This window comes from Pristiophorus japonicus, chromosome 6 (assembly GCF_044704955.1).
Source record: "Pristiophorus japonicus isolate sPriJap1 chromosome 6, sPriJap1.hap1, whole genome shotgun sequence".
Lineage (NCBI taxonomy): Eukaryota > Metazoa > Chordata > Chondrichthyes > Pristiophoridae > Pristiophorus > Pristiophorus japonicus.
Genome location: NC_091982.1, coordinates 15,856,167 through 15,872,444, shown reverse-complemented (window position 1 = coordinate 15,872,444; position 16,278 = coordinate 15,856,167).

The window sequence follows — 16,278 nt, the reverse complement described above, 5'->3', positions numbered from 1 at the left end:
GTAGAACACCAGCAGAGTTATTTCTCAAATGACAGCCACGTACCAGGTTCTCGTTATAAAAGTCAAATTTGGCATAGTCAGCAGAAGAGAAACAATTAAGACAAAGAGAATTATGACAGAGGTAGCGTAAGAGAGAGGTGTAAAATTGAATCAGAAGGCGAGAGTGAAGAATCATCACCATAAATGGTTAAAGTAGTAACCAGGAAGAATAGTGAAGATATGTGACCCTCGCACATATTTGGTCAAGATGTTTGATCATGGAAAGGTTAGGTTTGTTCACATTGGTATTTTACCTACAGGTGTGGAAGGAGTTGAAAGTTGGAATGGTTCAATTATTTCTGATGAGTCAGAAAGTCTTGTTACAAGTAGAGTACCAGTAGCAAATCCTACATCAGATGTACCAGAAACAAATCCAAGAGAATGTCAGAATTTAATTCTGAGTCCGAGTCAGGCAGACAAACAGTCTGAAGTTGTAGAGAGACAAAATGTAGATCAAGGGTTGCCCGAGGAGAAAAATTCTACTCGGGGCCATCCTAGAATGAGTCTAAGTTTGATGCCAAGTTTGGAAAGTTCTGTTCGAGAGCTTAAGGTATCCTCTTCGAATCAGAAAAACAGTGGTTAAGTTTAATTTGTAAATATGGCAAAATAAGTTCATATCTTTTGTTGTGTATAACCATGCAAGTTATGTATAATGATTATTTGTTATGATTAATTCTTCAATAAGAAGGGGGAAGTGTAATACAGCTCCCCCTAGTGGATTACTGATGTACTGCCACTACTGATGTAAATAATAAAGGATCATGTGGCAAAGTCATGTCATGACAGTTTCTGTAATAGAGCCATCTTGTGTAGTATGCTTCTTAGTGATGTTGTAAGGAAATATTTCACAACCCCAACACGTTAAGATCTGCCTGAGGCAGACAAACCTCATCTACAGTCCTAATACTCACACAGATCTTAGTATCATCTGCAAATTTGCAGATTGTGCCCCCAACACCTACATCCAGATCATTAATAAAAATAGTAACGAGCAACGATCCCAAAATCGATTCTTGTGGGACACCTGTATTTAAAAGATTTTTTTCCCCCAGCTCATCCATCCAGAATGACTAAAATCCACCCATTGGAGCATTTCCAATTAGTTTTTTTTTACATAATACCAGGGTTTTTACGTCCAATACTGTATCCAGGCAGTCCACTCTTTGGGCCCAAGTTTCCACAAGAAAAAAAACGGGCGCCCCTCCGAGCTGGGCGCCCGTTTCTCGCGCCTAAAACGACGCCTAAAAAAAATCCTCGGTATTCTCCACCTACTTACAGGTCCTGTGGCCCTCGGCGCAGCCAGCACGAGCTATGGGGGGGCGGAGCCAGGTCCCGGCTGGGACCTCTGCACATGCGCGCTACAGTCGGCACGCAAGTGCAGTAGCTCCAGGCGCCGAACTGTGTGGGAGGGGCCCGAAGCACGCAGCCCCTAGCCCTGGCCCAATGGCCTCACTGGGGCTGCGTGAATGAGGCTCCTCCCACGGCCAGCTCCTGCTCCCCGCCCGACCAGACCCGACACTTGCCCCCCCCCCCGCCCCAACCCGAGACCCGACACCCGCTCCCACCCCGCCCCGAGACCCGACACTCACGCCCCCCCCCCCCCGCCGCCCCGCCCCGAGACCCCCCCACTCCCGACCAGACACCTGCTCCCCCCACCCCTGGACCCGACACCCACTCCCCCCCCCCCCCCGCCCCAACCTGACGTCCCCTCCCCCTTCCCTCTCTCTCCCTCCCCCCCTCTCCCTCCCTCTCTCTCTCTCTCTCTCTCTCTCCATCCCCCCTCTCTCTCTCTCTCTCTCCCTCCCCCTCTCCCTCCCTCTCTCTCTCTCTCTCTCTCTCTCTCCATCCCCCCTCTCTCTCTCTCTCTCTCTCTCCATCCCCCTCCCTCTCTCTCTCTCTCTCCCTCCCCCCTCCCTCTCTCTCTCCCTCCCCCCTCCCTCTCTCTCTCTCTCCCTCCCCCCTCCCTCTCTCTCTCTCTCTCTCTCTCTCTCTCTCTCTCTCTCTCCATCCCCCTCCCTCTCTCTCTCTCCCTCCCTCCCTCCCTCCCTCTCTCTCCCCCTCAGCGGCACGAACGGCTGCAGAATTCTCCCTGGCTGAAGCACTTTCACACAGGTAGGAAGATGGTTTATTTAATCTTTTCTTGGCTTATAAATGTTTATTCAGGTTGGATTTATTTGTGTAATATTTGTAGAAGTATAAATAAGGATTGATTGTAGAATTTAATGAGTTCCCTCCCCCCCCCCCCACCTCGTTCTGGACGCCTAATTTGTAACCTGCACCTGATTTTTTAATGTGTAGAACAGGTTTTTTCAGTTCTACAAAAATCTTCACTGGCTCCATTCTACTTTAGTTTGGAGTACATTTTCACTGTGGAAACTTTCAAATCAGGCATCAGTGGCCGGACACGCCTCCTTTTGAAGAAAAAATTCTGTTCTAAACTAGAACTGTTCTACCTGACTAGAACTGCAGAAAAAAAAATGTGGAGAATTGCGATTTTCTAAAATAGTCCGTTCTCCACCAGTTGCTCCTAAAAAATCAGGCGCGAATCATGTGGAAACTTGGGCCCTTTGTATTGATTATTTGTGTGAAGATATTCTGTTTGGCTTTTACTCGATTGATATTTTGTTTGGCTCCTTGTCCTACCTTACAATTTCCTTTTCCAGTCTTATACCTCTATAAGGGCACCATATTTTAAGGCTGGCAAACACAACGTTCAGACTCTAATATTATGAATCAGTCTTATGGTTCTTCTCTGCTCTGCATCCAACAGTTGAATGTCTAAAATGATTCTCAGTGACCAGAACTGGACACAGTACTCAAGATATTGTCTGACCAGAGCACTGTACAGTTTGATCATGACTTTCTCTGACTTGTATTCTACAGTTTTGGCTATGTAGTTCGACATGCTATTGACCTTGCTGATTACTACTCTATTTTGGTTGAATGTAAGCTTTGAGTCCACTAAGGCTCCTAGCATTCTTTCAACTTCATCTTGAGCTATTTCAACACCATTCATGGAGTATGTATGTTGCCCATTTTTTCTATCCTATGTGCAGCCTATATTAAATCTCATTTGCCATTGATTTGCCCACTTACATATTCAGTAAGTTCTGATTTACCTCCTGTGATTCCACTAACCCTTCTAGTTTAATATAATTTGCAAATTTAACCAATTTGCATTGAGTTTCTGAGTCCAAGTTATTGATGTAAATTAAAAACAGTAGTGATCCCAACATCAAGCCCTGAGGCAGTCCCATCAGTATTCCCCCTCGCTCCACATGTAATTCTACGCCTGTCAATTTCTTAACCATACCCAAGATTTACCATGAATCCCCACAGCTGTAAGCTTAACTAATAACCTTTCACATGGAACTTTGTCAAATGCTTTCTAGATGTATAGGTACAACATGTTGTCTGGCTTACCACAGTTCACTTGGGATGTCACTTCCTCGAAGAAGTAAAGGAGTCAGGCAAGATCTTCCCCTTCTGAATCAATAGGAATATCCAGCCCCTCGAGCCTGCTCCACCATTCAATTAGTTCATGGCACATTTGTACCTCAACTTTATTCACCCATCTTTGATCTATATCCTTTGATACCCTTACCTAACAAAAATAAGATGACTGCTGTTCACTAAGTTACTATTGTACAGATAGTCTTCAAGTTTACACCTGATAATCAATTTCATTATTTTAGACAGGATTGAAGTAAAACTAATGGCTCTAAAGTTGACCATGTCTGATTTATTGCCCTGTTTTCAATTTGGTCACTATTCCTGTTTTCAATCTACTGCTACCTCCCCAGTGTCTCTCTCATAATAATTGTCAATTCTTCACAAATCTCCTGTCTAGTCAGTTAATTCAGCATAGGCCGAGAATAGAACAGTTAGCTCCAAAACTCGGGTTTCTGCAGTTGTCTGGGAAAGTTGCTGTGTTGTGAATGGCTCACCAATTGCACCACAAACTAGATTTTCCTTAAAGACGTTTGAACATTCCAATAAACTTAAAGAAAGGTTTTTTTAACAATGACATAATGAGATTTGTATCTTAAAAATGTCATCATTGTGCAGCTTGGTTTACCAGCACAAGGTAGAATGATGGGGCAATGGTCTTTTGACATGCAAAATTGCAAACAGAAAACCATAAAGTTGTAGAGTTGGGAGCTTGTTTATATCAGGAGCTGTCATTGACACAAATGTCAGCCATCTTTGTAAAATGGAATAGAGGAAGCAATCTTGCATATATATATATATATATATATCTAGGTAATGCCAGAAAAATTTCAGAATAAATTATTTAGCTAGAGTGCAGTGACTGTTGTTGTGTAGGTTATCATCATGGCCTTTCAGCTCTTGCATCCAGCAAAAAGTCACATTTCATTTACAATGCGCATACAGTGTGATAATACTCCCAAATCTGCTCATTACCTACAAAGCTTTTACTTACTTCTAAGATTAACCCTAGGGAGTCACCTAGTGAACAGACCCAAAAGCTGACTGAACCAGAGGGTCAGAGAAGTCCTTAAAGTGAAAGACGCCTGTGGCGTGAATCTCTCATCAGATAAAGGGGTACTCTAGAAATCCAACTTTGTGGATGGAATACAAAGTTAAGGCAGCAAATAGAATATAAAATGAGCTTTGCAAAGATCAATGATGTTGAATAAATGGTGTAAAAGCAGGTTGGAGTTGAAGTTTTCAAGGTTACGAAGGTGGTCAACAAAGTTAACCAAGGTCTCTCCTAATGACTCAGCTCATTAACGTAATAAACATTTGAGCTAGAGAAACTGGAAAGGTCCCAGGTGCAGTCCCCATTCCAGGCTGAATTACCTATTAGCTAAAAGTGACAGCAGGGTGCTACTGCAGTGATTAAAGGGGAGGGCGCCAGAGCCCCAGGATGCCATCTTTTTTTTGCTTTCCAACTCTCGGGTTGGCTCAGCCATGTAGCCCGACACTCCGTCTTGATTGCCGAGCTGCAGGCCCGGTCACACTCTGCCCTGGGTGGCCCAGTGGAGGCTATCCGAGGCCGTGCAGAGTGTGCAGCGGCCCTCCCCTTTTAATCGAAGGGGAGGGGCATTGAAGCGCATCAGCGCTACTCAGAGCATCCGCGTAGCACTGAACCTTTTGCCCCAGTAGCGCCCTGGGACCCGCCCTAAAAAAGGATGTGGAGTGCCGGAGATTGCGCTCTACTTCCTTTGAGGGACGCAAAGCCTAATTCAGCGGGGGCGGGACTTCCATGCCGGGCGCTTAAAGTTCCCGGCCCTGGAAGGTTACTGCCTCCAATCCGGGCACGGAGCAATTTCGTCACCAATCATAAAATTAGCTAAAATCCAACTTGGTGTTCTCCAGGGATCTTCCTAAACCTGTCCCTGAGCTGAAAAGATTTCCACTTCCTGCTGAATCATGCTATTGCCACAGTTTGGGAAAGGAATTTGAGGTTGAGCAATGTTTAAGTGGTGTGTTTTAAAACAAAATGGGAGCTAAATTCAGTAGCCCTCAAACGGGTGCGAGGATTGCGCTGCGCAATTAGCCCGTGCCCAGTTGCTTTCGATGCAGGCAGCACGCCAACTTCATGCTGCCAGTGTTAACCGTGCTGTTGAGTGGCTACACATCTCAGCAGGGGGCCAATACTGTGATAAGCTAGCATCAGATAAAGCTAGCCTGCATTACTTAAAGCCAGCTGCATCTGGAGCAGGTACTGGAAGTCATTGTGGAAAACATTCTGACCTGGGAAAGAGTGAATAATGGAACAACAGGGGAGAGAGAGCGGGCTCTAAGATCTTCCAACGCTGTACTGGAGCCCTTGGTGGAGGAGATGGAGAAGAGGAGAGATGCCCTGGGTCCACAGGAGGCTCTCCAGACAAACTTTCAGAAGGCAATGGTAGCAGATAGCCGTGGCGGTCAATGCCAGGGGTCAAGCCTTGAGGACTTGGGTGTAGTGCCTCAAAAGGTTCAATGCCCTCACACAAGTGGTCAAGGTCAGTGAGTGTATCTTCAAATGCCATATCCCACTAACTGCACTTCGACCTTCAGCAGCTGTTCAATGCACGACACCCCCATCACTCACCTACCAGCAATCTCTATCAAGCCTGCTACCTAACATTCATTGATTAACCTCACCCTCACGCGGTGCACTGCTGCAAGCCTCACACCCACATCTCACAGCCTGCACACACTGCTAGTTATTCAACTATGACAGCCACATTACCCAAACACATTGAACCGCACTCACTGACACACTTCCCTCTTTCCTGCAGGACGAGGTGACGCACAACTGCAGGCAGCAGGACCTAATTGGCGGGGACAGGCACAGCTGCATGTCCTTACCCCCATGGAGGAGTCAGTGCTTGCCATCATTGGAGCGGCCATTGCTGAGGCTGTGGCCAATGGCAGGGCTGAAACCATAGAAGATGATGGTATCCTCCCTCATGTGTAATCCTCCTTCTCACATCCCTCCTTTCAAAACTGCACCTTCTGCATGTTTTAGGTACCTGGCAAATTATCCCCCAAAAGGAGAGTTTTTCCCAATTTTTGAACTGAGGAAAATATGGCCCAAGTGGTTGAGAGACAGTGACAAAAGAATTGGACTTAAAAAGCATGAGAGAACAAAAAGAAAATAAATAAAAATTTTAGCCTGTACATTTACTCAGATTTGCCGTGAACTTGAATCAGCAGCCCCAGCATGGCTGACTGACATACACTTTTATAAACTGCCATTGCAGTCAGCAGGTTTAATACCCAGGTTCGCAGGGGCCTAATGTTGTGTATGGAGAAAGATTCAGACTGAACACTGTGAGCTCAAAGTAAAGTGAAGTGTGACCTTGGTCTTTTATTCCAGAGTGCCTCTCCAACCTGTGAAGCCTCCTTAAATACCTGTGTTCCCAAGGGATTATGGGATCCCTTGGGACTCCAGGGGATGAGCCCTCTGGTGGCTGTATAGAGTAAATACAAGTATACATACATAACAACACTCCCCACCAAAGTCGATAGTGAAACTATTTACAATGTGAGTCGATCTGGGGCAACTTCTTGCCCTGGTTGATCATCTCAGTGTGAAAGCTGATGTTGTTGGTCCTTGCTGGGCTGCCTGGTGTGTTGGGCCCTGCTGGGCTGCTGTGGATGATGGGTTCTGCTTCGTGGTCAACTGTGGTGCCGGTTGCAACTGGTGTGTATGTTGGGGGATCAAAAAAGGTAGTGTTGTGTATGCATGCCTGTTTACTGTGTGATGTCTGTAACACTGTCATGCAACATTGAATGTACCCTTGTACTGTACACACCTTACCGGTACACTAGAGGGTGCTGTTGCTGGAGATCCAGGGCTTGCCTGCACACGGCAGGTAACCCAGCATAAAAAGGAACACACAGCTTGTTGTTGGCACTCGAGTTGCTAATAAAGGACTGCAAGTCTGCACAGTTAAAGCACCATACCCTGCCTTGTGGAGTCATGACTAAAGGTGCCTACATACACTACAACTGGCGATGGGAATACGGGATCACAAACTACACACTTAACATGTCTAACCTCAGCAACTTTCAACAATTTACAGAGGGGGAGGATTGGGACGTTTTTGTGGAAAGATTGGAACACTTCTTTATAGCCAATTACCTGGACGGGGACATACACCGGCCACACTAACGAACAAACGCAGGGCCATCCTACTTAGCAGTTGTGGGCCCACCATCTACGGTCTCGTCAGGGACTTACTAGCCCCAGAAAAGACAACCACCAAGAGCTATGAGGAACTTGTAACAATCATACAGGAACAACTAAAACCGAAAGAAAACATCCTCACAGCCAGGCACCGGTTCTACACTTACCGGCAACCTGAGGGCCAAGAAATTGCCAAGTATGCTGCACATTTAAGAAGACTAGCTGCACCGTGAGAGTTTGGCGACCACCTTAATGAAGCACTAAGGGACATATTTGTCATCGGAATCGGCCACGAAGGCCTCCTACACAAATTGCTCTCGGCTGACATCACGGTCACCCTGCAGAAAGCAATTCAAGTGAGCCAAGCCTACATGGTTTCGGCCAGCGACTCCAGGCGAATACTGACCCAGGACTCTAAACTGGCGAGAGCAGTGCACTGCATAGATACTTCTAAAGGCAGAAATGCTGCCCCGAGTCCCGCAATCCTGAGTCCGCCACATGGGGCAAACCGGATGGCCCCGTGCTGGCGCTGTGGAGGAAACCACAGGGCCCACCAGTGCCGCTACAAAGACTATGCATGCAAAGGCTGCAAAGAAAAAGGGCACCTTCAGAGAATGTGCAGAAAAGGCTGTACTCACTGTGTCTCTGACGAGTTGGCTAATCACCGGGGCTCCGACACAGATGAAGATGTAGCTGCTCTAACCCTGGGAGAGGAGTATGGAATCTTTACCTGCTCCACCGGAAGTTCTCCGTGGATGATGGAAGTGGACATCGACAGGGTCCCAGTCTCCATGGAGATCAACATAGGGGCGAGCCAGTCTGTGATGAGCCCAAAGACCTTTGAAAAAATTTGGATGAATCCTGCCACTCGACCAAAACTGTCTCCTGTCCACGCAAAGCTGCTCACCTACACCAAAGGTAAAATCCAAATTGTTGGCAGTGTAGACGTCCAGGTCTCCCAGGGCGGTGTGTTGCACAAACATCCCCTGTGGATTGTAGCCGGCGACGGTCCCACGCTGCTGGGCAGAAATTGGATGAACCAGGTCCACATCAGGCGAAGTGGTGCTGTGGAAGAAAAGACCACCACAGCCTGCCTACAGCAAGACCACAGAATGATTGCAGCACCACAAGCATGTGGAAGAAAAGACCACCACTACCACAGCCTGCCTGCAACAAGACCACAAAATGGCTGCAGCACCACAAGAACGTGGAAGAAAGGAGCACCACAAAATGGCTGCTGCTTGGTGAGCAGCAGACCTGCATTCAAAATGCGAGTCAACATGGAGGAGCATCATGTGACATCGAGCGGCCAATCGGATTTGAAAGCTCCCTTAAAGGAGACCGGTAACAAAAAAAATTTAAAGGAGAAGTTCCAACTATTTGAGTACATGGACTTTAAAGCTAAAGATGCAATTAAAGGGTGCAAGTATGAATATGTATGCAATGTAACCATGAATTGTGATGCTGGTTTAACTAATGTGACTAATGAGCAGGTGTCAGTAAGGTTAAGAACAAGTTTATTATGCTTAACAATAATGATAGAGATTGTGAAATGCCTAATGTAACCATGTCTGTTGAAACCAGGACACCCAAAAGTGATGCACGTGCTAGAATGTATAATGCAGGCTCGACTATGTGTGATCAGAGCCAAGGTGTCATGTATACCGGTAGGACACTGCCAAAGGACATTGGGTCCTACAGGGACCATGCTAATGCCAATGGAATCCCCCCGTGGGAGACCCCCAGGTCCAGCAGGCCAACTGACCATGTAGCCTGGACCTTTGGAATGAATGTGATGCTCCTTGCAGGACACACACACATGCAGTGGGAGCAGACCCACTACAGGGACAGTGGTCAATGGGCAGCCCAGCCACCACCAACGGCAACCTGCACCAGACCAGCCCTACAGCTCCTGGCCACCAGGGCCAATACCAGAAGAATGCGACCAATACCCTCCAGCTTCCCTGGCAAACCCTGGGATGACCTGACCCTCATCCCCAGTGGTGGACAAGGAGCCCACCCAGTCTTGTGGCCCTGTCCACCACCCCACAACTACCCACATCACAGTGTATACACACCACCCACTGCTGCCGTGGCTACCTCCCCGAGGGATCCCACAACAGTGACACCCACCTGGTTTGTGTGTGAGGGAGGGGAAACGTACGAGGCCAGCCTCAAGCACAGGGGTCACACCTGGCAACCACACAACCCTCACCACAACCTCCCATAGCCCACCACTGATCATCTTCCCTGGTCATGACAACTAGGATATGAAAAATGCTCAGGGGGGAGTATTGTTGTGTAGGCATGCCTGTTCACTGTGTGATGTCTGTAACACTGTCATGCAATATTGAATGTACCCTTGTACTGTACACACCATACCGGTACACCAGAGGGTGCTGTTGCTGGAGATCCAGGGGTTGCCTGCACACGGCAGGTAACCCAGTATAAAAAGGAGAACACAGCTTGTTGTTGGCACTCAGGAGTTGCTAATAAAGAACTGCAAGTCTGCAGAGTTTAAGCACCATACCCTGCCTCATGGAGTCATTACTAAAGGTGCCTACATACAATACAGGTAGGATCCAAGGTGGGTTGCTCAGGATAGTCCGTGAATCTGAGTTTGATTTGGTCCAAGTGTTTCCGGTGAATGAGTCCATTTGAAAGTTTGACCTGAAATACCCTGCTCCCCTCTTTGGCCATGACAGTGCCGGGAAGCCACTTGGGACCTTGTCCATAATTTAGTACAAATACAGGATCATTGATTTCAATCTCGCGTGACACATTTGCGCTTTCATGGTATGCACTTTGTTGAAGCCGCCTGCTCTCTACCTGTTCATGTAAATCAGGGTGAACTAACGAGAGCCTTGTCTTAAGTGCTCTTTTCATGAGCAGTTCAGCAGGTGCGATCCCAGTGAGTGAGTGAGGTCTCGTGCAGTAGCTAAGCAGGACTTGGGATAGGTGAGCCTGCAGTGAGCCTTCAGTTACTCTCTTCAAACCTTGCTTGATGGTTTGCACTGCTCTCTCTGCCTGACCATTGGATGCTGGTTTAAACGGGGCAGATGTGACATGTTTGATCCCGTTACGGGTCATGAGTTCTTTGAACTCAGCACTGGTAAAACATGGCCCGTTGTCGCTCACCAGGATATCGGGTAGCCCGTGAGTGGCAAACATGGCCCGCAAGCTTTCAGTAGTGGCAGTGAACGTGCTTGCCGGCATTATCTCGCATTCAATCCACATGGAATACGCGTCTACAACCACAAGGAACATTTTACCCAAGAACGGGCCTGCATAGTCGAAGTATACCCTAGACCACGGTTTGGAGGGCCAAGACCATAAACTTAGCGGCGCCTCCCTGGGTACATTGCTTAACTGCGAGCATGTATTACATCTGTGAACGCAGGACTCTAAGTCCGCACCGATACCGGACCACCACACGTGGGATCTGGCTATCGCTTTCATCATTACAATGCCTGGGTGAGCACTGTGGAGGTCATTGATGAAGGTGTCTCTGCCCTTCTTGGGGACCACTACTCAATTGCCCCACAGAAGGCAGTCTGCCTGTATAGACATTTCATCTTTGTGCCGCTGGAATGGCTTTATCTCTTCCTGCATTTCCACTGGGACACTGGACCAGCTCCTGTGAAGCACACAGCTTTTGACTAGAGATAATAAGGGGTCCTGGCTTGTCCAGGTTTTGATCTGCCAGGCAATGACAGGTGATTACTCACTCTCAAATGCTTCCATAACCATGGCTAGATCTACGGGCTGCGCCTTTTCCACCCACATGGTGGGCAATGGCAGCCTACTGAGAGCATCGGCGCAGTTTTCTGTGCCTGGCCTGTGGCGGCTGGCGTAGTTGTATGCGGACAACGTGAGCGCCCATCTCTGGATGAGGGCTGATGCATTGGTATTTATTGCTTTACTCTCGGAAAACAGTGATATAAGTGGCTTATGATCAGTTTCCAATTCGAATTTTAGCCCAAACAGGTATTGATGCATTTTCTTTACCCCATAGACACACACTAACGCTTCTTTTTCAATCATGCTGTAGGCTCTCTCAGCCTTAGACAGACTCCTAGATGCATAAGCAACCGGTTGCAGTTTCCCGAAATCATTAGCTTGGTGCAATACACACCTGACGCCATATGACGACGCATCACATGCTAGCACCAAACGCTTACATGGATCATACAACACAAGCAATTTGTTTGAGCATAACAATTTTCTCGCTTTTACAAAGGCATTTTCTTGGCTTTGGCCCCAAACCCATTCGTCCCCTTTTCGTAGTAAGACATGGAGTGGTTCTAACTGTATGCTGAGACCCAGTAAGGAGTTACCAAAGTAATTCAGGAGTCCCAGAAACAACCGCAGCTCAGTCACGTTCTGTGGCTTCGGTGCATTCTTGATTGCCTCCGTCTTCGCGCTGGTGGGCCTAATGCCGTCCGCCGCTATCCTCCTTCCCAGGAACTCGACTTCAGGTGCCAGGAAAATGCACTTCCAGCGTTTTAAGCTGAACCCCATGCAGTTAAGTCGACTAAGAACCTCCTCCAGGTTCTGCAGATGCTCGACTATGTTCCGACCTGTGACCAAGATGTCGTCCTGGAAGACCACGGTGTGCGGGACCGACTTCAGTAAACTTTCCATGTTTCTCTGGAATATCGCCGCTGCCGATCGGATTTCAAACGGGCATCTGTTATAAACAAAAAGACCTTTGTGCGTGTTGATGCAGGTGAGGGCCTTCGATGATTCCTCCAGTTATGTGTCATGTAGGCTGGAGTCAGATCCAGCTTCGTGAACGTCTTTCCTCCCGCCAGCGTTGCAAAGAGGTCATCGGCCTTTGGTAGTGGGTATTGATCCTGCAGGGAGAAACAATTGATAGTTACTTTGTAATTGCCACAGATTCTGACGGTGCCGTCTCCCTTGAGGACTGGGACGATAGGACTGGCCCACTCGTTGAACTCAATCAGGGAAATGGTGCCCTCTCGTTGCAGCCGGTCTAGTTCAATCTCTACCCTTTCTCTCATCATGTACGGTACTGCTCTCGCCTTGTGATGGATGGGTCGCGCTCCCGGAATTAGATGGATCTGCACTTTTGCTCCTTGGAATTTTCTGATGTTTGGTTCGAACAGCGAAGAAAATTTGTTTAAAACCTGGGCACACGAAGTGTCGTCAGCGGGCAATAGCGCTCGGACGTCATTCCAGTTCCAGCGTATCTTTCCCAGCCAACTCCTGCCGAGCAGCGTGCGACCATCGCCCGGTACCACCCAGAGTGGTAGCTTGTGCTCCGCTCCATCGTAGGAGACCTTTACGGTAGCATTGCCGATTACAGGTATCATTTCTTTCGTGCAAGTTCTTAATTTCGTGCAAACTGGAGTTAAGAGTGACCTTAAGGCCTTGTTGCACCACAAACTTTCAAAAGTCTTTTTGCCCATGGTGGAGTGGCTCATACCCGTGTCCAACTCCATTGACACCCCGGGAGTCCATTTAGTTCAACATTCAGCATTATTGGGGGACAATTCATGATGAATGTGTGCACCCCATATACCTCTGCCTCCTCGATCTGAGGCACTGGTTCATCGTGATCCTCAGTGGATCTGTCCTCCTCTGCTACATGGTGGTTTGCAGGTTTAACAGGCTTTGCAGCTCGCCTGGACACTCGTTGGAGATGTCCCATTGTTCCACAGCCCTTGCAAACGTACTCTTTGAATCGGCATGAATGGAAACGATGATCACCCCCGCAGCGCCAATAAGGTGCTAATGGCCTTGCATTCATCACTCTTGACGGTGGACTCTGAGACATCTGCGGACATGTAGCTGCAGGTATGTGTGACCTGCCCTGTACGTTATGATTCGAAAACAACATCACTTTGTTCACAGTACTTTTAGCAGCACTTGTGTGCTGAGAGATTTGCTTTGCAATGTCACTGGTGGCAATGAATGCCTGGGCTATCACTATGGCCTTACTCAAGGTTGAGGGGTCTCTACAGTCAAAAGTTTGCGAAGTATGGTCTCGTGGCCAATGCCAAGTACGAAAAAGTCTCTGAGCATGTGCTCCAAATATCCTTCAAATTCACAATGTCCTGCAAGGCGTCTTAGCTCGGCGACATAACTCGCCACTTCCTGACCTTCAGACCTTTTGTAGGTGTAGAACTGGTACCTCGCCATCAGAACGCTTTCCTTCGGGTTCAAATGTTCTCTGACCAGTGTGCATAAATTGTCGTACGATATCTCCGTGGGTTTTACTGGAGTGAGCAGATTCTTCATGGGGCCATACGTTGGTGCCCCACAGACGGTGAAGAGGATCGCCCTTCGTTTGGCAGCGCTCTCTTCCCCATCTAGCTCATTGGCCACAAAGTATTGGTCGAGTCACTCCACAAAAGTTTCCCAATCGTCTCCCTCCGAGAATTTCTCCAGGATGCCCACTGTTCTCTGCATCTTTGGCTTCGCTATCTGTATTTCATCGCCAGTTGTTGTGTATGGAGAAAGAGTCAGACTGAACACTGTGAGCTCGAAGTAAAGTGTGACCGTCTTTTATTGCAATCTCCAGAGTACCTCTCCAACCTGTGAAGCCTCCTTAAATACCTGTGCTCCCAAGGGATTATGGGATCCCTTGGGACTCCAGGGGATGAGCCCTCTGGTGGCTGTACTGAGTAAATACAAGTATACATATGTAACACCTACCTTCACATATCGTTATCAGGCCTTGTTGATTATTTTTCCCTCTCTGCAAGTGTTGATCCTTTTAACCTTCTCTAGGTACCATACAGACCTTAATGAGTGACTGCAGCCAAGCTGGGCTCAGAATCATGAAGATGAGTATCTTCATATTATCTAAAAGATTCGAGAAAGGTGCTCTCTTTTATGCTCTAAATCAGCCACACTGAAGTACAAGTTGCATTTGGCATTTACAAACCCAGAAGATAACTGATATCGCTTCAGGCCAGACAAGGATACAAATGTCTCTTAGGATGCTGACATTTTGTTTAATAAATATGAAAGAATTCTTGTCACAGCTCAATTTCCATAAACCATTCCCTTTGCATCAGCCAGCCCAACAATAGAGGAGATGAAACAAAGCTTCATCTGCATCTTCACACATTCTCTCTGGGATTCCAGACAATATAACAGGAGCAAAAGAGATAATATTTTTAAATGTTATACATTGGATTTACTGAGAATACTGATGTCTGCTTCAAGATGATGAGTCTGAAGAGAAACACATGCAGTTTTATCTTACATTTTTCCTTTTCACTCAAGATTGTAGATTTTAAGTAGGTAGAAGTAAATGTGAAAAAGTTTTCATAAACATCAGCCAAGGTTCCTGCTCCCTATCACTATCCAGTGACTTCTGCTAGAAATCGTGTACATGTGGATGTTGGGTGGGGGGGGAGAAAGCTCAGCTGAAGTAGCTTTCATTGTTGAATTGTGTGCTGACACTCGCTGCCTTGGCTTATACATGAAGAATTTCCACTTGGATGAGGGACTGGAAGTGAACAGCCATCGTGGAATCAAATCCCAACAAGCAGTCAGCGCGTTCAGTTCGCAAGCGTGACCCCGAGTTCCAGTCGCCTGTCAATCTAATTCTCCGCTCCACTCCCACTCTGACCCCTCTGTCTTTGGCCTCCTATACTGTTCCAATGAAGCTCAACGTAAGCTCGAGGAGCAGGCATTTTAGAGCCTTATGGACACAACACCGAGTTCAACAATTTCAGATCATAAACTCTGCCCCAATTTTTTCAGATGGCAACTGTTGATGACTCTGCTATTCACATTTACACCTCTTCTAAACCCAACTTTTCATTCTTTACTCGTCCAATTACCATCTCCTTTTGCCTCGCACCATTATCCCATTTGTCTTTTAATCTCTCCTGCCTTCCACACTTTCTCAGACTTTCCCTTTTGTTCTTTCCTCACCTCCCCCTTTCCCTGCCTCTTCACTTGTTTAAAACCTGTTATATCTCTATCTTCATTTAGATCTGATGAAAGGTCATCGATCTGAAAGGTTAACTCTGTTTCTCTCTCCACAGATGCAGCCTGACCTGCTGAGTGTTTCTCGCATTTTCTGTTTTTATTTCAGATTCCCAACATCTGCAGTATTTTGTTTTTGTCCAGCTGGGTGGGACTGCACTCGCCTGGTTCCATTCTTATCTATCTAATCGTAGCCAGAGAATCACCTGAAATAGCTTCTCTTCCCGCTCCCGCATCGTTATCTCTGGTGTCCCCCAAAGATCTATCCTTGGCCCCCTTCCATTTTTCATCTGTATGTTGCCCCAGTTGTGTCAGTTTCCACATGTATGCTGATGACACCCAGCTCTACCTCATCACCACTTCTCTCAGGCCCTCCACGGTCTCTAAGTTGTCCAGCACCCAGTACTGGATAAGCAGAAGTTTTCTCCAATTAAATATTGGGAAGGCCAAAGCCATTGTTTTTGGTCCATGCCAAAACTCCATTCCCTAGTCACTGACTCCATCACTCTCCTAGCATCTGTCTGAGGCTGAACCACACCATGTGCAACCTTGGTGTCATATTTGACCCCGAAATGAGTTTCCCACCACATATCCGCAACCTAACTAAGACTGCCTATTTCCACATC